Here is a 25,702-nt window from a genome sequence, read left to right on the forward strand (position 1 = left end):
AATTAGTGGATCACAAACAACTCAGCCAACACTAATGACTGCACAATTCTGACCACTAAGACATTCACTTCTGTGGCTTTGAATACGATTTATTATGATCTGATTCGACTTAACCTTTTGCCTTAATATAAAATACAATTATGGTATAATTCTAACTAAGTAATTTCCTGTATTCATATAAAATGTGGCCAGTTGTGCCTAAATGGCTTCCTCTTGGGTTTACTATTAACTTTGCATGGCTTTTTAGTGCCCTGTAAGTAAAAAATTGAAAATTTAGGAAAAGATTTTGTAGTACTTTCTATGATTCATTTTGGTCAATGTTGTATCTTTCCCTCATGCACACTTCTAACACCTAAAATACTGAACAGCAGCCTCAATATTAGGCAGTTCCTTGTCCATTTTTACTTGTTTTCCTCTGTAATATACTGCCATATTGACACACACAGTTCTTACTCCTGGGGGGCAGTAGTCGTGGTGTCAAGGTTATTTACTGATCGCTGTCGTCTGGTCGGACCAAGGTGACACTTCCTCTCAACGGCCCTAAACATGAACCGCGTGTGTGTGCTTGTGAATAATGAAGGCTCTATATGCAGCGTGTGAGGATATTAAATATGTAACATGGAAGAAATAATCAGGCATGTCACTTTCCTGTCTCCTAGAAAGGTTGACAGGTGTTTAGCTGGTCCTGCGTGGTCATTATCCCCCGTAGGCAGACCCCACAACAACTGCAGCTTTTACGACGGTGGGAGAGTGTCTGTTTGTTGTTGCAGAAGGTTTCAAAGTTACAATTTTAGCAAACAGAAGTTACTGCACTTGAACTGTGTAATCGACGCGCTTGAAAGAAGTAGGAAAAAACACAAGCATATGATTGTCCCTTTTTGAACTATAATGTTATCCATTTTTAACATTGTATCAAATTACCTTATTTTCCAGACTATAAGTCGCACTTTTTTTCATAGTTTGGCAGGGCGTGCGACTTATACTCAGGTGCGACTTAAAATTATACATCAAAGTAATTTCACATGTTTGTTATTTTCACACTGACACGTGTACCAGTATTTGCTACTCCTGTCCCACTGAAGATTGTAAAAAGTTTGGGCAAGAAACTTGTGGGGCACTGGCGAAAAGTGGAAGTTACTCTTACTCCAACAAAGAAAACAGAAAGAGCTAATTGCGGACTAAAAGCTTGATGGCCACAGCTAGAGGAACGAGTTCACAAATGAGAGCTTGACAAATGTGATGCCGGGAGAGGCGTCTAAACAGTGCAGTTACGACCTCCATGCCAAGGTAATTGCCAAGGCTGGTGCGACTTAAACTCTGGAGCGACATCTATGTTTTTCTCTTCTTCATAATGCATTTTTTGGCTGGTGCGATAGTCCGGAGCTCTTTGTTATTCTTTAGAAAATAAGTGCATTTTAATGAGTTTTATCCTGTAGGTATTCATGGAAGAATAATGTTGCTGTATCTCCTCAACAGTGACATTAACTCATTTAGTACATACACCAACTTATTCTAGAGTGTGTAAATTGTTATACGTTATTCCAGCATTCGGACACAATAGGGTTAAAAGAATCATTAAGGCTACAAATAATGAATAAGACAGGAGTTTATATCACACATGAAACAAACCCAATCCCCCCACAATGACACCGTAACCCTTAAACCAAGCGAAAGCAACGAGGGACAAAAAGCATGTATCTGGTGTGTTTGCACTGTTCGACTGTCTGGGTGCCAGTGTCTGAGGTTGCTGGCTGAATGGAGGAGAAAATTAGCCCTGATATGATAGTCACGCTTTAGTCTTAGTGTGTCTGTGTGTGGTGACGGTCGTCGGGGGCACACCACCAAAGCAGAATATCAACACGATTTAGGACTAAGAGAAATGGCAGCGATACAAGATACAAAAAGAACAGTTTAGTTTAGTGCGTAGAGGTTACTATGTTGATAGTTGCTCAACTGTGGGGACTGGGCAGCGAGGCACTGCGAAAAGTTCTTGGTAAAATAGTAATTATCTTCAGTTGTGTGTTGTTGTTAGCTAAATAAATAAGAGGGTCAATTGCAATGTGCCATAGAACCAAATAATGTTCTGCTATCTGCTACAATGCAATCACCGTCTCTCATTAACTTTTCTGTTAAATATTTGTGTTTTGATCCCAACCCGAACAAGCTCTATGGCCTAGAAACATTACGGCAGTCCCTTTGGTGTGGGTGATAGCTCCAATGACTTCAATTTACAAAGATCAATGAGTTGTATGCCAATAGTTTGGCCGGATCAGTGCTGTAAAAGCATAATTAAACTGCCCATTTGGCCAAACAAACCCCACCACACTTTCCTATTGTATCATAGACCTCTAATGAGTCTGGGTCCCGGGCGGGTTTTAAATGTTTGCAACTTGGATACTGGGATAAGAAGTTGCAGAGGATGTAGTCTATAGTCCATCGCCATTTCTTTTCCTCATTGGTCTACCGGGAGCCCCTTGCAACACAAACTAGATCTTTGAAAGAGGAGGTGTGCAGTCTTATCAACTTGTTCCTACAGTAATGAAAGCTTAATGTCCTCAAGCACACAAGCAGTCGGGACAAAACAGTCTGTGAATCTTCAGCTGCAAGAAAGAAAATGAGACATATAGGCAAAAATCAGCTCTACAAGTTCTGGAGTGCACCAAGAATTTTATTTTGTGGTTTTAAATCCTTTCACTTTTCTTTTGTCTTGTGTTTTTTTTACATTTTCACTTTAAATTACTTTAACCATGAGATTTGCTCTCTTATCACCAACTCACATCTAATATACTTTAGGCAGTCAAAAATTATGCTATGAAAATATCACATTAAAATGATGTCTTACCCATTCATTTGAGACAACAATCTAAATCTGCCGTAATAGGTTGAGGGGGTGCTGATTGACACAAGCGGGGCCCAATGGGGTGAAGGTGTAAATCCTTCCCATAGGAAAATGGCAGTCCTAATCAAGCCCTTGTAATACACTAGTTCTCGTTAGCTCCCAGGGGCTAATTAGCATTCTAATTACTGATTGCAAATGAGCGACACAATGATTGTGTGAGTGGAGAGGCTCGAGAGAGAGATACTCAAACACATATAATTCTCTCTCTCTCTCTCTCTTATGCACCGAGTGATCATTGTTAAGAAGCTTATCGTGCTCTTGTTGCTCTGTGCATTTCCAGCCCTCCTCTCATCTACGGTGTCTCATTAGGATCAAAATACAGTACATATACACGCGGGCCTGCACGCTCTTTAATGTGCAAACACAGTGAGGCGGCACAAGGTAGATATGGTAATAAAAACACAGACATAAAACATTATATACTACCAAATCGTTGGTGTTGTTTCTTCCAATTAACTCCTCTGTGATTTAGTGCTCAGGTGAGGACTGACACACCACTCATTTGAGATGCTGCAGGCTCTTCACATTGCGCATAATTCTTGATTGTGTTTGCGCTGTATATCTGTCTATGTGTATATTTGTTAAAGCCATACTACCTAGGATAACATACAAACAAGGGAGAGGGACATCACCAGCTCGTGTCCACGGAGATGTTGCTGTGTTGCTTTGACTGTAGGTAGTCAAATATTAGCCCCATTAGATGATTTTTTTTCCCCATTAGGCAGCATTTTGAAATAGTTGAGTTGCTTTTGTGACGAAGCAACATACAATGGAACGTTCCACAGTGTGACTTTAAAGGGCCAGATGGAGGTAGGGGTACAGTGCAGAGGAGTTGGAGTGAACTCACTGACAGACAATCATCGTGTTATCCTGCTCACTTAGCTGCGTTAACAAGCTCGCTCCGAGATGCACTCCAGTCCAGTCTGACTCTGGACACCTACATCAATGACTGCAAACTATTATGCTCTTTTAAAGAGGTACAATTTATCAAAAGGCAGGCCCTTGAGTTGACATATTACATTGTGTGTTTTTGATTGCACTGAGCTGCATGATTATGACTCCAAATAACTCTATGGCAAAGTTCTTTCAACCTTCGGTCTCCACAAACCTTGAACACAATTGACAGAGACACTGCAAACTTAAAAGGCACTTTTATTAGTATAGAGGCGCAGTCAATTGAATTATATTACAGCAATCTAAGATTTAACGATTTAAAAAAACTAAATAATGTTCTTCTGTTTGACTTATTGGCTTTTGTACCAGTTAAGACCTTCTCAGGCGTATTGGATTGGCTCAGGCTTCTTGCAGTCTCTAATTGAAGAATATAATTGAATGTGAATATTGTTGGACTCCTGTCCTTTGTTGTGCTTTTATTCCACAGCCTGATAATGTTTGATCTGGTCACTTTGTAATGACATACACACACACTAACTGTCAGGCAGGTTATTGTCTCGTCTTGGTGGTTGTCCTGCCCATATTGGCTGTAAGATAGGTAGAAGAGTGAAATTGGAGACTCTCCCTCACTCTTGCTGTCCGTGTGTGCGATGTGATTGATGCTCTACAACCGGTGTTTACTCTTGTTGACCAATTGAAAAGCCGGTGTGGCAGGCAGGCCCGAGCACAATGGGGAGAGGGGCTAAAGTGCCGGTGTGAGGCGCTCAACACTGACACCGAGACAAATAGATAGAAAGCAGTTAGGGAAGAGAGGACACTGTGGAGAGGCTGTGGGAGGGGGGCGTTGCTGCAAGACGATGAAAGGTAACATTGAGATGGGTTGGAGATATGGGGAAGAATAGAAAGAAACAATAATCTGCATTAAACACATAAACAGATTCCATTGTGACAGCTATTAATGAAAGAAACTGGATTCTAATGAGCAATCATCAGCAATTTAATGTCCATGTTTGTGGTGAGCTAGCAAGGAGCACAAATCAATTGATCAGACTTACTGTCCGATTTGCTTAGAATACTAAAATGGAATTTTGCAATAAAGATTAGTTTGGTGTAAGTTCAGTCTTGTCTCACAGTATGAAAAGAAATACTGTATGTCATGGAGATAATATGCCTAAAATAGAACCACCGTGAATTGTGAAGCTTTTGGGTGAGATGATATTGGCGAGCTAGCCAGGAGCATAAACCAAATAATCTGATTTGTGTAGGAGCAAATTGACAGTTGAGTAATATATTCGAATTTGATCAGAAGTGAATTGATTAGAACTTTCAAGATACTATAGACTGAACGGACAAGGGCTATGGGAGGTATCTAGGTGTTCCTCTGCTGGCTATTCCTGACACTGGGCTTCAAATGAGAGGTGACAGTGTGTGTTGTGGAGAAGATTGGACCACATTAGCTGCATGGCATGTACTGTGACACGCTGAAAGGCTGGAGAGAGAGGCCAATTGAATTCCAGCCACTGCCCACTTGTCCATGTTAAATCAGACCATGCATGTGTGCTTAAAAGAGTGTGGCTTCCTGTAGTATGTGCGTTGTTGGCCTAAAGGTGCATGTGTGCTTGAAAGGTGAAGCGATTTAGCAGAAGAAACGAGAGGGGGAACTGTATCGGTCATTCTGCCCTCGCCTTTGTTCTCAACTGAAGCCTTGTCTTATCTGCAGCAACCAATTCCTCCATATACAGCCTCACGCATACAGAGCGAAGTGTGGATTTCCTATACGAATAACATTGTTGATACAAAAAACCTCAGACCACCTCCTTCTAAACGTATCTGAAATGTGCTGAGACAGGTGGTCACTAAGAGGTTGACATGTTTTGTAATGACGATACAGTCACCCTACATAAGGACTCTTAGGAAGTACTTTGGAAAGACCTTGAATATTTCTCCATACCGGTTTGTGTAAAAGTTGTGTGTAAAACTATATGTCCTGGTAGTAAGGAAAGCCTCTCTACTGACTGACCAAAGAGAAGTGAAACAGTAACCATTCCCACATTAACATTCAACATCTCCATCAAATAATCTTAATTTTAATAGTCTTAATCTCAAGGTGCGCTGGTAAGCACATGATGTGGATTAACTGGCAATGTTCCATTTTACATTACAAGTTTTATTCAAACAATTTATAAATAAGCAATTCATAGCTCAGTTGCTGACGCTAAACTGCATGAGAATATGCGTTATATTTATTATTATATTATATTTGGCACTCACTTAAACCAGGAAGGGGGACAGACAGCGGGAGGGCGGAGAGAAGGAGGTAGAGGGGAAGGTAAAGAGCTTTTTATAGGAAAACGCTGACGGCATAAATGAAAAGAACGAGAGCATTTACGTGAGGCGTTTCAGGGTACGCAAAGCACCCTGTCACACATGCTTAGGACTGACACAATTAACACATGTCTGCATTCACCTTAATGTGCACAAGGTGCATTAGTATGATTTAAATATCAATCTTAACAAAGTGTGGGCTTTTTAGTATGCGTTAACACTGCTATTCCTCCAATTCAAATGATTTCTACATAAAAAAAGGTTTTCTGTCTCCATTCTTACCTGTCAGACCTGTCCTTTCACTAAAATGGACAGATATTTGACACATATAATCAAGACATCACTAGAAAGCAAGGCATTCAGCTTTGATGCATTTAGTGATGCTCATTTCCACGTTTGACCACAATGAAACCACTTTGAGATAGCAGAATGGTCAGGGGAGGGGGCTCTTCTCTTCTGTGTGTCTCTTAATAGAAGGTGGTTAGAGGTGTCACCCTGCACCCATTTTAATGTGCTCCACAATTACAGCTGTCGTGACTTGAAGATGTTTTTACCCACACACACTAAAGAGGTGAAATATGGCGGACAGAGCAGACCCGGGCTCATAAAAAATGCCTCAACGACCTGCGTGTGTGTATGTGCGTGCTTGTGCATGCTGTAGAGAGGCTTGCTGTTGCACGGTTAGGCCCCGCGCATGAATTATTGTGCTGTGCTTGTGCGGATGTGTACGGTTGTTTGTGTGAGCGTTTGTGTGTGGCAGGGACAATATTTGTTTTGTTGAACGAGCCCCTCGGTGAGTGTCACGGCTCTGCTAGTATTCCTAGCAGAGCAGCAGTAGAGCAGCCGCGGGGACAGTAAAACACAGTAAAAGTCACACACTGGAACAGCCGCGCCAACATCAGTTTGATACAGCAGCCATCAAGAACAGTTTCTATTGTCAGTTCAGTCAAATCATCATCTGTGCCATAAAAACAAAATACCACCGTGTAAAACGGAGAAAATAAAGCGCAGTGCAAGTGCAGAAACCTTAACCTGTAACAAAATCTAAATATTTTACGATTTAATGCACTTTTCCACACAGTTTTATTTGCTTTTCATCCATTTTCAACCAACAATAGCCATCTATAGTGGATGACAAATTGGTAATTGTAATGCAAGCAAGTTCAGTCAACAACCTGTGCGTTTAGCAGCAGCTTAAAGAGTGCTTCTTGTCCATTCTGCAGCACCATTTACATACTTTACTCACATAATTTTATAAAAAGGAAGTCACAATCAGCATGTTTTTCACAAATTGTTAATTTGATATAAATTAGGACCAGCTTCATTACATTTGTTCTTTCTTGGCCTTCCCTGTCTCTTGAATATGAGAGGATGAGGAACGCACTGTCTCCAGGCGAATATGGTTGCTAAATGGTGTGTTGTATTGACTTCCACCTCTTCAATATCTGACCCCGCTGTCGTAAGCAAGGTAACCCCAGGCTTTGAGTGCCCCCAGCCTCCTTCTCCCTCTGTCTCCCTGTATCTCTCTACCACTCTTTAGCCCCTGTCTTTGAGTGCTCCCATAGATTGGTAACATGACCTCTAATTCTCCAGAGGCAAATGTGCGCACATGAGTAAAAATGAGACCCCGAATGAAAAAAATGTCTGAAGAAGAATCGACTCAGTGGTGTTTTAATGTCACACGTTAGGGCGATGATGGCAGATTACCATACACACGTACACGCTCACTTTTGGCTTGTTTGAAATCAAATCTCTCCAAATCTCTATTCTGGCGTCATGGAGCTGAAGACGCAGATGATCACTGTTCACACACACATTACACGCATGTACGCTTGCTTATATGCAAAAACACATGCATTTGCCACGCACACACACACACACACACTTGTACAGATGCGACCATGCTGGGGTAACCCTGGTAGATTTATCAGCGTAGGTCTGGAGCACAGTGACTGCCTTTCTCATTTCATAGGCCACCGGGGCAGAACAGGCGCGAGCTTGTTCAAATCCAACCCGGCAAGACCAACACACACATACACATCTGCATGCGCTTTCTCTTTAGGAGCTTAACAGATGCCAGCCAGAGTCGCTGGAGAGGAACTGAGGGCTGGCGATGGGAGGAAGGTGAATAAGAAAAATAGATATTGAGTGATTCAGAGGAGACAGACAAAGGCAGGAGGAAGGATGGATAGATAGACCAATACAAGCAGGGAGACTGAGAATACTGAGATATCATGGAAACCTGGATGAGTGAGATATACTGTGTGTATTGATACTGTAGACAAGTGCACATCGGAAAACATTTGCTTTAGAAAGTGCCATTTTATTTTGATACTACACAGATATTTGCTTTTTGAATTATGTTTTCTCTCAGGTGAATATCAATTTGATTTGAATAAGAAATACAATTAGTAGCATTTCATTTCCAGTAAAAAAAAAAAAAGCATTGTTTCATCTCACATAAGAAAATTAATACAGAACGATAACCAACACGTAACAAGTAAACCTTGCAAGTGCATGTACAATAAATAGTTTGAAAACTCAACGAATAAATGGTACATGTGAGATGTTGAATTAAAGATTTCATGACCTATTTCTCATTACATCAGTCAGGCATTTGGCAATAATATAATGTTTATTGTGTTTCCCTTTCCCCTCTTGATCTCCTTTCCTTTCCCTTTCCCCCCCTGAAGCCGTAAAAGTCCCACAGCCGTACAGCCGGTTGTTTCAGATGAGTAGACAAACACTTTACACCTTCCTTTGCACCCATTCTTCTTCTCTCAACCTTGGTGGCTTCGAAGCTGCTCTAGAACTGGACAGAGGCATGGAGGGGACGCGAGGTTAAAGCACTCTTTGATCTAAGTCAGTCTGAGCTGAGGAAAAATAAAGAGTCTGCCAGGGAATAATATACAAGGCCCTGGGCGAGGCCTGGGCTTCACCCGGGGGAAGCGACCCAGAGGAAGGGCCCTGCGTTAGGCTTGAGTGCTGCCTGAGCCGGGCCCGCACCGCTCATGTTATTGTAACATGGTTAGCACATGGGCTAAACTCCCCAGTCATTTGTTTAACACACAGGCTTCCCACTGCGCACCCAGATGCCACGAGGCCAAAGGGAGCTGCAAACACCTCGTGTAAGCCGCACTGAACTGGCCACATCTATAGCAAATTCCTCCGTGATTTTATTTTTTGCTTGGAAAAATTCAGAAATCAATGATCCAAAACAACATCATTTTAATTTACTTTTTCCTCCATGTTTGGGCTAGAAGACTGAAGGCTTTTGAATAGTACTTGATTTTTGGATTGTTACTTATTTGGGGCCACATTGAATGGACACTTTCTTCCGGACTGTATTAACCCAAGTGCTTTGCATCTCACCCAAGCACACACACATACCATTGCACACAGATGAAGGAGGGCTCTTTAGCCGATGCCAGTTGGACTGTAGCTGTTGTTGTCCTTCCTGCCAAACCTTGTTCCACAAACAGGCCTTATCCAACACATTCCCACTGGGCGACTATGGCTGCGGCTCTGACTCCACGCGCATGTGAGCGTGTTTACCCAGCGAGGAGCAGCAGCTGTGTCCGTAATAGCCCTGTAAGCTGTGAGCTAATGACAGAACCTCGGAGAACAGGACTCGAACATGGGGAGATGTTTAACCCCGTTTAGCCCCGATCTGGAGACCACTGGGCAAATACAGCGCATTATCCCCGGCTTCTTTCGGGGTGTGTGGATAAAAGACCAAGGCGGGAGAGTGAGAGAAAGAAAGAGAGAGACATGTAGGGCAAGGGGGAAATATCCTTCTCCCTATATCTCACCCGTAACCGCGGCAACGAGACCCCACACATCACCAATGGTTCAGAAGTTGACTGACACACACACAGATAGAGAGACACACAAAGGCAAATACACACTGCTGTGAGGGGGCAGGTGGTCCAGAGTGTATGTTGTGGGGGGGGTATTGGGGGGGGGGGGTTGCCATAGCTTTTCGGGGTCCCGCTCACTCTCACCGCTCAGCCCGCAGTCTATTGTCCAGAGCCATGAAGTGACTGTGAGCGCTAATTAGCAAGTTAACAAGTTAAGAGGTGGAGTCTGTCAAACGCTTAGCTCTTTCACCCCTGGGGTCAGCCCACCACAACCGCTGGTCATGGATATGTATGTATGTGTGCGCAAAGGGGTTTTAAGGGGCGAGGCAGAGGTGGCTAGCTTATAAGTCGGATTGGGGGGGGACCTGATTCTATCCTTGAATACGTCCATTTGTCACCTTTTTTCTTTTTTGCTGATATACTATACTGTTATACTGGTAGGTGTGGGTAGAGTAGCCAAAATGTTACTCTTAATTAAGTGTACGGACAAAATAAAACTTCTTGAGTGTATCTGCCAGTTCTTTATTAGACAAGACCGGGTGAATTGTCATAATAAGGCCCACAGTAATAAGATAAGATAAGATAAGATGATACTTTATTGATCTCACAGATGGAGAAATTGCATAAATACAGAGTACATACATACATAATACAGAGTAATTATAACATTTACTACTTCTGCAGTTGTGATAGGAGTCGTTCCAGTTACTGAAAACATGTGTCAAAACGTGCAACGGCAACACAGATTACATCTTTTGAAATCCAGTTTACAGACTTTTATAGGACTGAATCAAACACCAAATAAGACTGGCTACGTATCAAAACATTTCTCTGTCTATTCCCCTCGCAATATTTACGCTTTCTAATCCACATGGCCCAAATAATGTGCGTTATTTTTTCTGCTTTTTTTTCTCTTTTTTTTGTTGTTGGAAAAGTGGCACAACCTCCATTGCATTGCCAGTAATGTGACCTGTGTTATTAGCCTGTGTGTTTGGTGGGACTCCAGTGCTGTAATAAAGTGCGGTCAGACTGCAGCTCTATTCTGGGCGTCTTAATGAGCTTTGTCGGGACTCATTTGTAACCAAACCTGCCACAGGAGCAGTGTCACTGGGAAAACCGCCTCAAAATTCCTGTCTGTACCAAAATCCTAACCCCACTCGCCACATGTACTTCATCCCCCTAATTAATGCCTGAATACCACAGGCTTAATGGACTGAATGTACGCCAGATGCTGTTTAATTAAATTTTGGGGGGTTTCAGATCCTCTTAATAAGTATACTTCCTGTTACGAAGCTGAATTGTGACTATTTGATGAGTGTTCTTGAAAAGCATTTTAGAGTCTTTGAAAGGGGTCGTATTAGAAGCATAATGCTGCTTGGAATATTACAGTATGCTTTGTGTTTTACAGCTTTTTTACACCTTTGACAGTGGCACTTTTTGGGTATACTGCTTTAAAGCACTTTATAAAGTACTCACTCATTTGTGTCCGACTTCCAACTGCACTCTCCTTCCCCCCTCTACTTCTTCTCCTTATGCACTCTCTGTCTTTCTCTGTGTTAATCTATCTGTCTCTATATCACCGCGTCAATGAAGTGAACCTCTCTACCTCCCACAAAGGCAGCACCATATTTCTCCTCTTAAACTGCGGGGGCCAGTGTGCATTATCCCACTCCGCTATGGAGCCCGCGCTACAATGGAGAAGGGCGTCTTTAAATGTTTGTGTGTGTTCATGTGTGTGCAAATTAGCAGTTCCCCCACCCATTTCAGCGGCACAAAGACCCCAATTTGTCACTTCATGTACAGCTGTTGACCGGCGAAGGTTCCGTTTTGTATGTGTTTATCCCGTGTGTGAAATCGGGGGGTTGGAGAAATGGCAAAGGGGGCAGAGCGAGGCAGGATAGCCCTTTTTTTTTTTTTTTTTTTTTTTTTTTTTTCGGAAAGCGGGAGGGGTGGCGGGCTTCGGCTGAGGGGGATAGTATAAGTAAAAGGGGCTAAATGGTTTTGTGCCCCCGTTTGCTGTGGGAATGTTTGTGTAAGGGGACAAAGCGGGAGCTACTCGGCTTCTGTGTGTGGGAGAGGGAAAGTCGACGGGCTGAAGGGGGAGAGGGCAAAGAAAGGAGGGGGGGGGGGTGGGGCTGTCCAGAGCAATTTAGTCAAAATACTCAATCAATGTTGAACACAGTCTTTATAAAATCATCAATAAAATAATTTGTGCATTTATTGTTTTGGTTGCCATTTTTATCCTTTTTGCACAAACCACTGGACCCAAGTTGACTTGTTGTCAACAATAAATGCCCCATCAGGCCTTTTTGCCTTGATCACAGACTCCATTTGTTTTTTCATTTCCATTTGTAACATTTTGTTCATTTCCGTCACAATGTCACGTGGGGAAATATGATTTGAAACCTTTATGTATGCCATCATTTTAGACACTATCAGGTGGATGAAGGGACCCCAGAAGTATTTCAAAGGAGCCTTTTGGAAATGGCTTGTGTCGGAACAATCATGTCCATCCATTGGTCCCCAGCAGGGTGCCCTGTCTGCAGCCCTGCTCGTTCCCCTGGCTGGCCCCTCATGTTGTGACTCCTGACAACTCCTCCAATTTGCTCTGCTGTGTGAAGAGCCAGAGAGCACATTGATATCTTCCCACCTCCATGCGGCAGACGGACACACACTCAAATCATCAATATTCCCCCATTTATAAATGATCTGGCCCCAGGATCCTGTTTCAGACCTGCTGGGCCCCCTCCCTGTCGCACACACATACACACACACAGGGGCAGTCACACTCTTCACTGGCCATTGATTACCTTCTCAGATTTAACACTGCTCCATCCGCCGGGTGAGCTGCAGTGGGGACCTCTGTCTCTCTGCATGTTCATCCCTGTCCCACTGGAGATCTGAGGAGATGCCTCTGTTCTTTTATTTAAGCTAAATTGAGGACATATTCACTCTTCCCTTGCCCTTTTAGCTCTTCACTGGAAGTAGGATTCATAGCAAATATTTTGTTTTGAATTTAATATTTTATTTTGACCCATATTAACATAAGTATAGACAATGCACAAGAACAAATACAGAGACAAGCGACATACTGCATACTGCATCTGCCCCATAATTGGCAAAAATATATATATATATTTAAGCATTGTAGCTCAAAAACGAGTGGGGAGAAGATAAACTTATTTACTACCACCCTTATTCATATATTTAAATAGTAATGTTAGTCATTTTAGTCCTTAGAGTCTTAATAAACAATTATGCCGGTTACATATTTACAAGCAATGCATGACATTAAGTCAGCATTCACAATATGTTACACCTTATAACAAGTGTATCATTTTTCCTTTCCTTTTCAAAAAGTAGTCATCAGTACAAGCTGTATTGGTTTGTCCAATTCCAAACAACAATACGAGCTTACACAAACCCTAGATATTGCTATCTGTGTCTAAATCTTATCATATAAATGAGCAAAAAAATTATAAAATAAATACAATAATATTGTATTTTTACTCTTACAAGCCAATGCCGCACAAACCCCTGTAGTGTACAGAGCATTTTATTTAGTATGACCACTTTATTCATCATCATTTGCTGTTTTGCATCGTGTTTTATGCTGAACTCCTTCACCTCAAGTTGCATTTTTCTTCATGAATCCATGTGTGCAAGTACAGTTGTGCCAACATTATTGATTTATTGAATTATTTCTTTGATTGGAGCATATTAGCTGATGAGTTGGGCTTAGGCAGGCTGCAAAGTTGAATTGTCTGTATTTGCCACAATGAGTCATTAGTTCAATACTTTCTGGATCAGCGTTCTTACTGTGTATACATTTTGCACGATGTTTTACTATAGCCTCTGCAGTTTGACGCTATCATATCCCCCACTTCCCTTCTCTCACCGGTGGGCCGTGCTCCACTGTAAGATTCCTTAAAACCTGATCTTGTCTAAATTCGCAGGCCTTTCCTCATTGATTTCCCCGGGTGAAAATAAGAGGATAGGAAAGCATGTTAGACGTCTCCGGAATCAGAGCCAATCCATTAGCAACGATCAATACGCTGCCAGTGAGGGGGCGAGTGAGGGAGAAGGAGAGAGAGTGTTGACAAAACCAAATAAATATAGATGCGCAAAGAGAGGAGAAATCAGATTAGTGCCGAGAGAATCTAAGAACAACACTTTTAACCCCTAACCTAACAATACGTGTTTACACCACAGTGGGGAGAGAGAGAGATGGATTGGCTGCAAAGGAAGGGAGGGGCCAGACTTGTGGTTGAGGCGAGTTTACAAGTTTTTTTTCTTTCTTTCTTTTTTCATTTTCTGGGTGGCATAAAAAACATCTTACTTTTTTCCTAGAGAGGACATGGTTATAACTGTTGACATGCATGCTATTCACATAATGAGTGCGGTGAGCTGTAATGCGCATTTGGATTTATGGTCATCTTGCGGTGCTGTGAAATAAGTCCCTTCTCATATAAAGATTATTACATGGTTTCAGACAGACTCAATGTGGAAATACATGCCATGTGCTGTACTGTAATGGTCCTAATTAAGTTTCTTTTTTTGTGTTTTACATGTTCTCTCTGACCGGCATCTCCTCCAGGTAAGTGCATCTTTATTGAATGGAAGTTTAAACAGATAAGACACACATCTTTATGCACATTGCTGATTTCTGATGGAATACTTGAGCTATTGACCAAAGCAGATCTGTTTGTCCAGCCATTTACAATTCAACTACAATCTCATGAACTTTGTATATCCAAATGTATATCCAGGCCACAACAGGTGCCACAGCAAAACAGTAAATCACTTTACTTGCAAGCAGAATTATAATCTAGTAAATATGCCCCCATTTGGCCTTTTGGTAATTATTCATGCCAGTGTGTGAACTCAATACAACACTTAAAGAAATGCAGACACTGGGTCTCCAAACACATGCAGGCTCACAGATGGAGGCATAACCTGGCAGACATAACTGCTGCTGATTAAATATTTAAGCATCATTCAAGTGTTACGCCTTGCATGTTTGCTCTGCTGCTGCGGCACTGATGCTCCCCAAAGAGGGATTATTGGCAAAAAGTGCATTCAGAGCAATGCACGCAGGTAGGTCAAATTGGAGCATTTTCATCTGTGCATTCGGTGTGTGAAAAGACATTTAAGTGGGTTCAATATTTAGTATTTGTCTTTCTAGAATTGTTGTGTAATAGTTAACAGTTCTATTAAAACAATACTGGCTCATTTCTGCGGAAAAAGGGGGATTTTATTATTGGTTTACATTTGTTTTTAACAGGAATCCTTATAAACACAATTTAAAAAAAAGTATACTAAGTCATTTTTGAATTCCAAGATTGTAAGTGCCGTTAAATATCACATACAATTTGCACATTAAAAATGTAATCTATGAAGCATGATTTCATTTGGGTTCACTTTGACAGACTTTATGCATCTATATTGTTTACATTATTGATCGACATACAGTCACCGTTTTAATAAACTTAAATGAATTCAATAATTGTTTTTGACTTATCACTTGAACAAGATAAATGAATAACATAAGTTTACCCAGAAGTCTGCCCTCCGTTTCCTCTATGTAACAGTGATAACAGGCTAAAATACATAACAAAATTTCGTCTGAAGCGCAATATAAAGTTAAGTACATAGCGCAGGTCCTTGTGATTGCCTCCAATCGGGTTCTTTGCTTGCCTTTGTGTGCACTGAGTGAAAGATAATAGCTGGTTTGGATATGGAGACACTTTGCTTTGTTGTCTTTCTCCATGTATCCTAATGGCTGGTGATTACCAGGCAATGACAGTGTCTGTGTCTGGATGTCAACAGAGGAGCACTGCCTGCCTGATAGGTCTTCAGAGACTCAGTACAAAGTGAAGGTTATACTTTTTTTTTTTTACTTGAAAAATAATATTCTTAAACGCATATTTCAATTAGTTTAGCATTCGTCCTGTACAGTGCTTTTCAGGACGTTCTTGCTTTACAGCATGCACTATCATAATAACTTCTCATACTCGATGCTGGTAAGCAATTGATATAGTTTTAAAAGTTAATAATTATACTATGGGCATGAGATCTGAAACTTCAGCGTTGTGCTACAGAAACACCTGCCACACACGTGAGAAGTGCACAAGGAAGGAGGGTCGGCGAGCAGGAAAAATCCATTAATGCCTGCTAATGATTGGGGCCAGTAATAGTTATCAGTGTTTTAGGGCGAATATTATGGCCATGTAACGAAGGCCTTGATTACTTTATTAGCCTCTTCAAGTCATTTGCTCAGCGCTTACCGATATGACCCCCTCCCGAGATGGCCTCACCTCTTCCCTCTTTCCAAACCCTCCACGAGCATCACCTCCACCTCTTTCACTTGTAACCCCCCCACAAGTTTCGCTTCTCGCCTGTGCCCAGTGATGATGAAATCAAATTAGGTTGACTGGATGGGCCTAAATCAAAGCTCACGTTGCGGGCTGTGACATAAAGAATGGGCGCGACGAGGTTACCCAGAGTTCACGGCAGATAATGAAAGAGACACCGGGGTAATAGCATGACGGAGTGGTGGGGTTCAGTACACCGGGGGGGTGGGGTTAATACGAGGGGAGGGGTGGAGGTTCATTTGGAGGGTACCTTCCTATATGACCACTTCATCTGTAGTGAGGGATATCAAGCTCACCTCATTTCTCCACCTTTTTGCTTAAGTCTTGCTCCTGTCCTCTCCTTCATCCTGTACCACTGCCCCTTTTATACTCGCCTTTATTTTTTTTAATCCTTCCACTCACTGTCTTGATAGTGATAAAGGTTTCACAGTCAATTAAGGAGAGTATCACCTAAAAGGGAGTCCCGTTGGTCTTAATGTTCGTACATGTACTACACTGAGGCTGAGTCACATCTGTAATGGGTAATCTCGTCCAAAGAAAACATAGAGCTTTGTAATGGACAACCAGGGTGCAATGGTGGTCTTTGGTCACAAGGCCATGCTGACATCTTGTGAAGCTAAAAGAACCCCTTTAATGTCTGCATTACATTCAGAATGGTGACGTCAACGAAGACTAGAGATGTGATCCAGTACTTTGCCCTCAAAAACGATGGGCAATAGACTATTTCTATAGCGCTGGGGAGTTGTGACCATGAACCAAGCTAGATGGGTCTCCAAGCCCTGCTCTGCTCCTGTCAGGTTAACCCAGCTAAACTTTCTGACAGGGTCATTAACCTTCAGAACAGAATTTGCCTTCTCCTTCAATTTGCACTGTTCTCACCCCTTTTAGTAACTTTTAGTAACTGCCACAACTGTATTCGTACTTCAAGCAATTTTCAGCCCAAACCCCAGCTTTCACAACACATTGCCACTTGATATCGGCCACTTCAGCAAGTTAGCTAATTGGTTTCTAATAACTTTGTGGAGATCAACCCGTCAGTCGCCCGAGACAAAACACTTTCTCTGAGTTGCGCCATATGCTCCCCGCAGGTGCCTGTGCGTGTGCTGGTTAAGGACACCTGCCGCTGTTTACACTCTGTCCTCTGTTGTTTTTTCCCCCTCCCCTCATTACTGAATTCCACCGTGTATGCAGTATCCCCATCTCCTGTCACATGCCAAAGAGATGCCTTTAACATATGCCACCAGTTAGTCTGCAGTGGCACAATAACATCCACTGGCCTTTGACCTTTTCAGACGCCGCTCATCTGCTTCCTGTACCTCCATAAACAGAGCAGGTGGGGTAAATGAGATCAGCGGGGTCAGTCTGAACATGCTGGGCGACTGCCGAGTAACATGGCTAATTATAGAGAGGAGCAACCAACTTATGACTTAATTTCTCATATCACCACCACACCAGCTTTCTCTTATTCTTGTTATTTATGTTTCAGGACAAAAATTGTTGACCTTTTAGGATGACCGCAATAAATCATCTGTCATCTAATGAGTTATTAGCATATGCCTTACCTGATATAACCTATATTTCCATTTATAGGTTACTGATGCACAATTAATCAAAATCAAAGGACTAATTATTTAGGCAGTACAATATCCTTTGCAAACATCAAAAAATCTGTCTCTATTGGACATTAGACCTACAAACAAGTTCTGAAATGCATGTGATTCTTGTATTTAGCAGTTCATATTTTGGTCTTCTCTCGAATGTTCTTGGAGCTATTGGAAATGTGCATAGTGGACTGAATCTTGAATATTTTTTTTCCAAATTATGGGCTAATAAGCAGCATTCATCACACGAACCGAAACCCATAGGTGCCCACCATCCTCGCTCTGACCTTGAGGCCACCTTGTCCTCCATTCACCAAACTGGGCTTTAATTCTGTAGGCTGAGGCGACCAAACGGAAATAAAAAGCCCATTATGTGTTGCCCGAGGCGGGGGCTTGTTGACTGGCTTTTATTACAGCTGGGGATGAGGGCGCCTTGATGCCTTCATTTAGGGCCCGGAGCATGGTGCACTGACAGGGCTGTGACACGACTGGTCCCTGTGGCGTTGCTAAAAGAGCCCGGGACAGAAGCAAGACCGTGTTGTATATATATGTGTGTGTGTATGTGCGTGCGTGGGTGTGTGTGTGATACAGGGCCGTGTCCTGGCTGTCTGGTCAAAGCTGGCACAGCGCGGCTTGCCTGTATAAACGCTGTCGTAAAACTGACAGCTAGACATATGTATGGAGCGTGCATTAAAATTTTACTACTAATCACTATGGATGGTCGGCTTGGCTCCCTGCCTTATGCGTCCAATGTGGTGCCTCTTGCATACTTGCTACATACAAAAATAAATTCTGCAATCTTTTTTCTGGGGTTGGTGCAATGTTTTTCTGGGCTTGGGAGTGACACAAAGGTTGCACAGGCTTTTTCATATTTTCAATTATCTGTTACTTTCCTGATGGCGTAATGGAAGGTGTATGAAATAAACAAAATTTTTCTTAACAATTTTTTAAAAATATATATTATAAACTCTGATTTTGTACTTTTTATTGTTTAGAACATTAAAGTCTATTGGCGGCACTGACTGAACTTTGCAATGCTCTTTCAGTCTTTTTATTATATTGCTCCATAAATGTAATTAGTGGTGATTACTGAATCCAATATGTCAACGGCACCCGAAATATTTCTTATATATTAGTAATAAAACCAGACTGGAGTCACTCTTGTCAACACGTTGCAAGGTCATTGTTTGAGAATTAGGTCGTTCAGTGGTGAAACATGTAAAAGAGCTGTCCCTCTGTAACAGCATGATGAATTGCTTTCCTCACACAGTGGCTCGAGGTAAAGTTCATCACCAGGTTGGCAGACTCATAAAACTCTATGTTGCATATCCAGAGCCTTTGTGTTGCAATGTTATCAGCTCAAGTGTCAAAAAAGTGCAGTGGAGAAAGGAGTTGTGAGGAGAGTACGTGGAAGAGTACGTGTGCTGTGTCAGATCTGAACCATGTCCTTCTGTGGCCTTTTGACTTTCACTCACTCTGTGGGCCACAGAGGACACATGAGCAGCTGGCACTGATATTGTTAGCGTGTAAATTATGAGTATATTTGTAGTTTATCATTGTTTGTAGCTGTCAGAGCTCCATACATATCTCTATTAAAACAGTAGGTTTTCATTGTTCACTGTAATTGCCCATAGAAAATGTTTGCAGGGCTTAGAGGTTGGCTGTTTAGGAGCTAAATCACAGTTACTGGACCCTCCTGTCCCTCCTAATGTCCTCATGTGTGTGACCGGCGGCTCGTGTTAAACATGTGTTTGGGGCTGGAGTAAATAAACACATCGTTGTGAGGTCACCGAGCCAAAGGTGAAGCAGCGGTTGCAATCGATACCCCCAGGGTGAGCGCATGTGCGGGCAGGTGTAACCTCCCCCTCCCATGTGCCATGCAAGCTAACGGAGTTAGCACACTTGTTAGCCGCTGAAGGGTGACCCCACACAGCCCACACAGGCACCTGACTAATGGGTGCTAATGAGGAGCCAGTGGTGAGGGAGCTCCTTCAGCAGCTCACCCAGGGGAACTGGCCTGTTTGTGTGTGCACGTCCATAGGTCGTTTAGTACGAGCCTATCCCCACGTGTGCATATGGGAGCACTGTGTGACCCTGTTACAACACCATGTGTCTGTGCTAATGTTATTACCAGGGCCAGTGCGAGGGCAGGCCAATGTACCTTACAGTAAGGCCACAGGGTGATCCCAAGTGCAGGCGGGCTGCTATAACCTTTACTTACCACAAATTATTACGTGCATTGCCATAATGAAAGACCAGAAACCACTGATCAATTATCAGCATACAAAAAAAGCAAAATTCAATCAGAAATAATGGGTAAGTTGTGAAAAAACTTTGACTAAAATAATGCTAAAATCCTCACCACAAACTAAAGTATGATGAAAATGAAATCCACCTCCAAAGGTTAAATAGAACTACTCCAGGGTAGGGAGCATAACTCCAGCTTGTTTATATCTATTGACAAGCCTCAAATGTTAAGCACTGATTATGGTTTGTCTGTCAGAGTATACTGCCTGAAGATTAGATCACCTACCATTTGTTGCTACCATTCCTGTAAATCTCTTCCTCTTGTCACGCTGGCTCTGTCGATAAACCCTATTCTCCTCTTTTCACTGATATAATCGCTGTCTTCTAAAGCACTTAGGCCACTTTGGCACCAACCACTGACTAGTGTTCCTGGCAGCCTGTATGAGTCCATGTAACTAGCTTGTGCTGTCATACAAGTGAACGCTGTGTGTGACTCCTCTCCTCCATCTAGCTGTCGGCATCTATCGACCAGCCCATCATGTGTGTTCAGGCCACAGATGCTGCAGGGCTATTAGGTGCCCATTGTTTGTTTTGAATGGATACGGAAACAAAATTGGTCTCATTTCTGATCTTATTGTGGGTAACCTTACCTCCCTCTGTGGCCAGGGGAGGCAAAAACCAATCCTAATTCACTTACCCCATCCCTGCATTGGCTTTTCTAATGCTTTTTGAGGGATGAAAATATGGCAACATGCAATAAGTGTCGACGCGTCAGGGGTCTTAAAAGCAGGAGGGGAGACAAATAGATGGACAGATACCTCGGAAAGTGGCTGCATAAATTCACCAGTGCTTCCCTTTCCTTCCCATGCCCTGTCTCTGTGTCTACGGAGCATTAGTGAGGCCCTGTGATTGGTTTGTAATTTATGGAGTCCATAAGTGGCCTAGATTGATAGGGCTTTTTAAGGGGAGCACGCACAGACACCACTTTATTTAATACATAAGGATGGACCCTCAAGATAGAGTTTCAACCTGAATGTGGTTAACCCAACCCATTGTCCATTCCAAAGCATATCATACAAGTACTCTCCTTGTGGAAACGACATTAGCTATTCTATGTTCGGAGCCAAGTTCGATTTTTCTTTATTTTATTACAATGCACGTATGTTTATCTCTATTCAGTCACAGTGACAACCAATTCCCTGTACTGTGAAAAAGTGTAAAGAAAATTATTAAATAGATCATTTAACACAAAGCTATTATTCAACTAACCAACTGCTGAGATGCGTCCGACTGCTGAATACACTTTGTGGGCATTAGCAGAACTTATCTGCCTTGTCATGTCCTTTAAGTGTGTCTGGATAACCACTAAAGCCCACACAGACCGTTCCTCCCTGACCAAAGCTCCAGAGAGAAAGATGATCTGGCCACTTCAGCTCCCCCTGCCCTCTCCTGTGCCCTTCACACCAACACACATGTCCGCACACATGCATGCTCAGCGCTGCGCTCCGCACGCCCGCCTAATCATGTCTGTTGACCTCTAGCACCACCGCTGCCCTGCCAGATTAGTTTACAAGTGGCCTAGGGACTCCGTGTTTCAAATCTTAACCCCCTGCCATTTTGCGCATTGATTGGGACTCCCTGTTTTGGAGTGTCCATGGCCACTTCTTTATCAGAGCATATACAATTGAAATTTACAAGTTTTGTGAAAGTAACACGTTTTAGGACAGAATGTGCCTGACTTGTCTGATGATTGTATTTATCTTCTGAACAAGGTCTACAAAATAATCCATTAGTAATCGTCCCAGAGAAAATATAATCAGGGATGTTCAATTACATAATATGAAATACTTAAATGCTCAGACACGCATTTGTGGCTCCCACAATTGTTATCTATTGACTAAAAGTGTTCTTGTTCTATCTAAGCTGTTACCACAGACACGCTGCACAGCCCTCACACGTCAGTACAGATAAGTGGAAAGTGAGTAATAGCTGTGCGCTCTGGCAGCCAGCTGCTGGGCCTACTGTTTACATGCCAGCTGATTACCCTAATTTTAAACGCATGCATGGCAGCAGGCCTGATAAATAGTCTCCCAACACCACATTCTATTTCCCTATTGTCAGCTACTGGCGGCTAGTCAGCCGGCTGACCCATAATACCTTTTTGATTATTCAATAAATAACCCATAATTTGACATTGATTGTGCGTGAGAATGGGCTTTGTGAGGAGGAGTGATGTTGGTGAGATGGTAGAGAGGGTATCGACCTGCAGTGGTCAGTGCTTAGATGACCACTGGTCACAGAGGTCACATCTTTGTCCTAACACACGCACTGTGTGCTAAAACAAACAGCCCCCTGCCTTTAATGTGATTAGTATAAGGGTCATTAGTTCAGCCTCACTGCTTATGGTCCAAACAGAGATGTTCAGGACAAATGAGCCCTATAATAATTTGGGTGAAAGATGAGCCACAATGACACTTTGCTAATGGGAATTTGTCAAAGATTGTTTAGCCCCATGGGCATGTATACCTTAAATTAGAACTGAATATATGGACACACTGGCCCCATATCCGGCAACAGGCAAACCATCAGTTTTTATTAACATTTATTTGCCTTGGAAACATTCAACCAACCTGATGAGCATTGATTGTCAATTCTTGGGCCTGCTTCGGGCAAAGTGACCTTAAATACAAAATCTTAAATTAGTTGCTAAATATTTGCAATCTAAAATGTGTTCTTGATTGTGACATGGTTAGTATGGACCTCTCTGATTTGTGTTCCCGAATGGATTCTTTTCGTAAGTAGGATGGATTGGATGGTGCTCGCCTGATCACTATCTGAAGCGCTCTAATCGTTTGCATGGCCATGTGTGTGTGTGCGTGAGTGAGAGCCTGCTGCCTTGATGTTGCCATTGAAGTGTCCCTGGCGTTGTACTTATTGGAGTTCCCTGATGTTAGATATTGGAATATTGATCCCACAGAATGTTTAGCTTTCACTGCTCTCTGGTTTCATTTATATGCTCACACAGCTGACGCCCACTTCACACAGCGCTACAAGCTGCAGATGTGGCAGTACATGAGGGACCCAGATCAAATCAAACTCTAAATCAATGCTCAGGAAAAAAAAAAATCACAGTCAAAGATTTAGGTTTCACTGGGATTTAACGCACCCCTCACATATTGTAATAAGATCAAGTAAACAGAAATCAATGGGGTTAAATGTCTTTGAAAATATGATGCTTTGGAGATTTATCACGGGCCATTTTAACCGAAGAGACAATGAGAGTAGTGGTTCGAAAACAATGAATTGTGTTTTTAGTCCAAATTATTCAATAAATAAACATCTCACACCAGAATTTGTGGTGCGTTGATCGGTTGCTACCCATAAAATGCAAACAATGTCACAACCTTCTACTCTAAACAAACTGAAGCCGGCAGAACGTTTTCAGGATGTACACAATAATCCACTTAAACATTGTCCCGCAACTTCAAAACACTAAATCACAAGCAGTGGCGGTGCACATTTAAGAGACATGAAGAATTGACTTTTCTTTAACAACAGTTGCATTACAGCACAATGTGGCTTTCCTATTAAATACCTTCTCCCAATTACCCATTATTTCCCCCTATAAAACACTGCAGACTGCATCGGAGGGCTGTTTCTTTTGTTTCGGAAAACATGTAGGGACGGAGGGAGTGGGGAAGGAGGTAAAGAAAAAGGTAATTTAATGAAGTGAAACGTTTGATGTTGTAAATAAAAAACAGACCGGCCTTGGGTGAGAGAGGCTGGCACTAATGGACTCTGTTGGATGGTAGGTGTGGAGCTGCGTGGATGAAAAACTTCTAAGAAACAATGCCAAGACCATATCCAGCCTCGGGCATTTGCATCACTGGTGGGACTTATTATGCAATTAGAGGGAGAGGTAAAAAAGATCCAGTAAAGCTACTAATTTGAGCGTGGGTGTGTATGGTTCACATAGCCTCCCGCTGTTACCGACTACTTAAGTACGGTAAATCATAATAGCAGTTCAATTAAAGCTTGTATACTGGTGAATAGGCTGTTTCAAAGTCAAGGCGAGCGGCCAATCGCTGTGTCGGGATTTTATTGGGGAACACGAGAACCACCTTCAAAGGTCATGTCTTAGAGTAAAACACACATAAAGATTATTACCATTGTTATAAAAACCTATTATTGAAGAAAGTTTCAGTCCTTCCAGTCCATTATAGCATGGCCAAACCGGCCTCATGACTTTTCAAAGGTAAATTCCCCCCTCATATCTCAAAATGCTTAATACTAAGACACCACACCAAATTGATTGTAATCCAGTGAGTGAAGCTGTGTTAAGGTTTTGTTGAAGTTAGCTGGTATAACATTTAAAGTTATGTATCAAATGCCTTCAACCAATCAGCTTTAAGCTTTGATCCGGATCCACACACAAATCTGATATCACTTGACACTTAGCTAAATTTGCTTATTTGTTTGTATCTAATTTAGCTATATACATTTCCCAAAATCTAACCAATGAATAGAGTTAGACGCTTTTAGGTGATGCATGGGTGAAAAAGTTGATCATGTGCAAAGACAGAAAGAAGAAAGGACTAAAGTGAAGCAAAGGGAACACACGATTATGAAGGTTAAACAATGGCAGTGGTCATTACGCCTCACTTTCAATGAGAGGGAGGAGAGAAATCACCGGCCATTTATAATTCATATCCTCAATTACCACTAATAAAGTGGCACCAATGGGTCCAGCCTAGGGAATGGCTCAGGCACAATTACATGTATAGCCTGGCATTAACATTTTCTATTTGAACATTTTTCAGCCTCAATTTCTCTTAGAGTTAATAAGAGCGATGATCCCTCCTTGACTTTTTCATGAAATTATTGTATGGTTAGAATATTCCAATCTATTAGCCCCCGCTCTCATTCCTGTAATGTATTCTGCCATTTAATAGGCTGACCTGTACAGACAGAGACAGAGAGAGAGAGAGAGAGAGAGAGCAAGAGAGAACATGACAATGATGAGAGGAGGGGGTCCTGTCGTTTTGACCCCAGTGAGGGTGACACAAAGGTCTGGGACATCCCATACAGAGTTTGGATTGGGGTCTCGCTGAAGGCCATGCCCATCATCCGAACAGCACAGTTTCTTGGCTTTGAGAAACCACTGTTCAACTGAAATGACTTTGAGTTACAATAAACACTAAAGCAACTGGTAAAATGTAGCACACTAACCAAGTACCGTATTTTCCGGACTTTTCTTCACAGTTTATATGGGGGTGCGACTTAAACTCAGGTGCGACTTATATATAAAAATATGTAATTTCACATGTTTGTTATTTTCACACTGACAGCCACTAGAGGGCGCTCTAGGCTTGTGTACCAGCATCTGCTACTCCTGTACCACTGGAGATTTAAAAAACGGTAATCGAGCAGCAGAAAGAAAGTTTGGAATGAGTGAGAAACTTGTGAGGGACTGGCGAAAAGCGGAGGTTGCTCTTACTGCAA

At 42.2% G+C, this 25,702-nt stretch overlaps 1 protein-coding gene across 6 annotated transcripts in view; it reads left to right on the forward strand.

Annotated features, from left to right (window-relative positions):
- rnf220a (ring finger protein 220a) overlaps nt 1-25,702 on the forward strand; it is a 122,282-nt gene that overhangs the window by 46,992 nt on the left and 49,588 nt on the right. The window lies entirely within an intron of this gene.

This window comes from Gobius niger, assembly GCF_951799975.1.
Source record: "Gobius niger genome assembly, chromosome: 13".
In the NCBI taxonomy this organism is placed as follows: domain Eukaryota; kingdom Metazoa; phylum Chordata; class Actinopteri; order Gobiiformes; family Gobiidae; genus Gobius; species Gobius niger.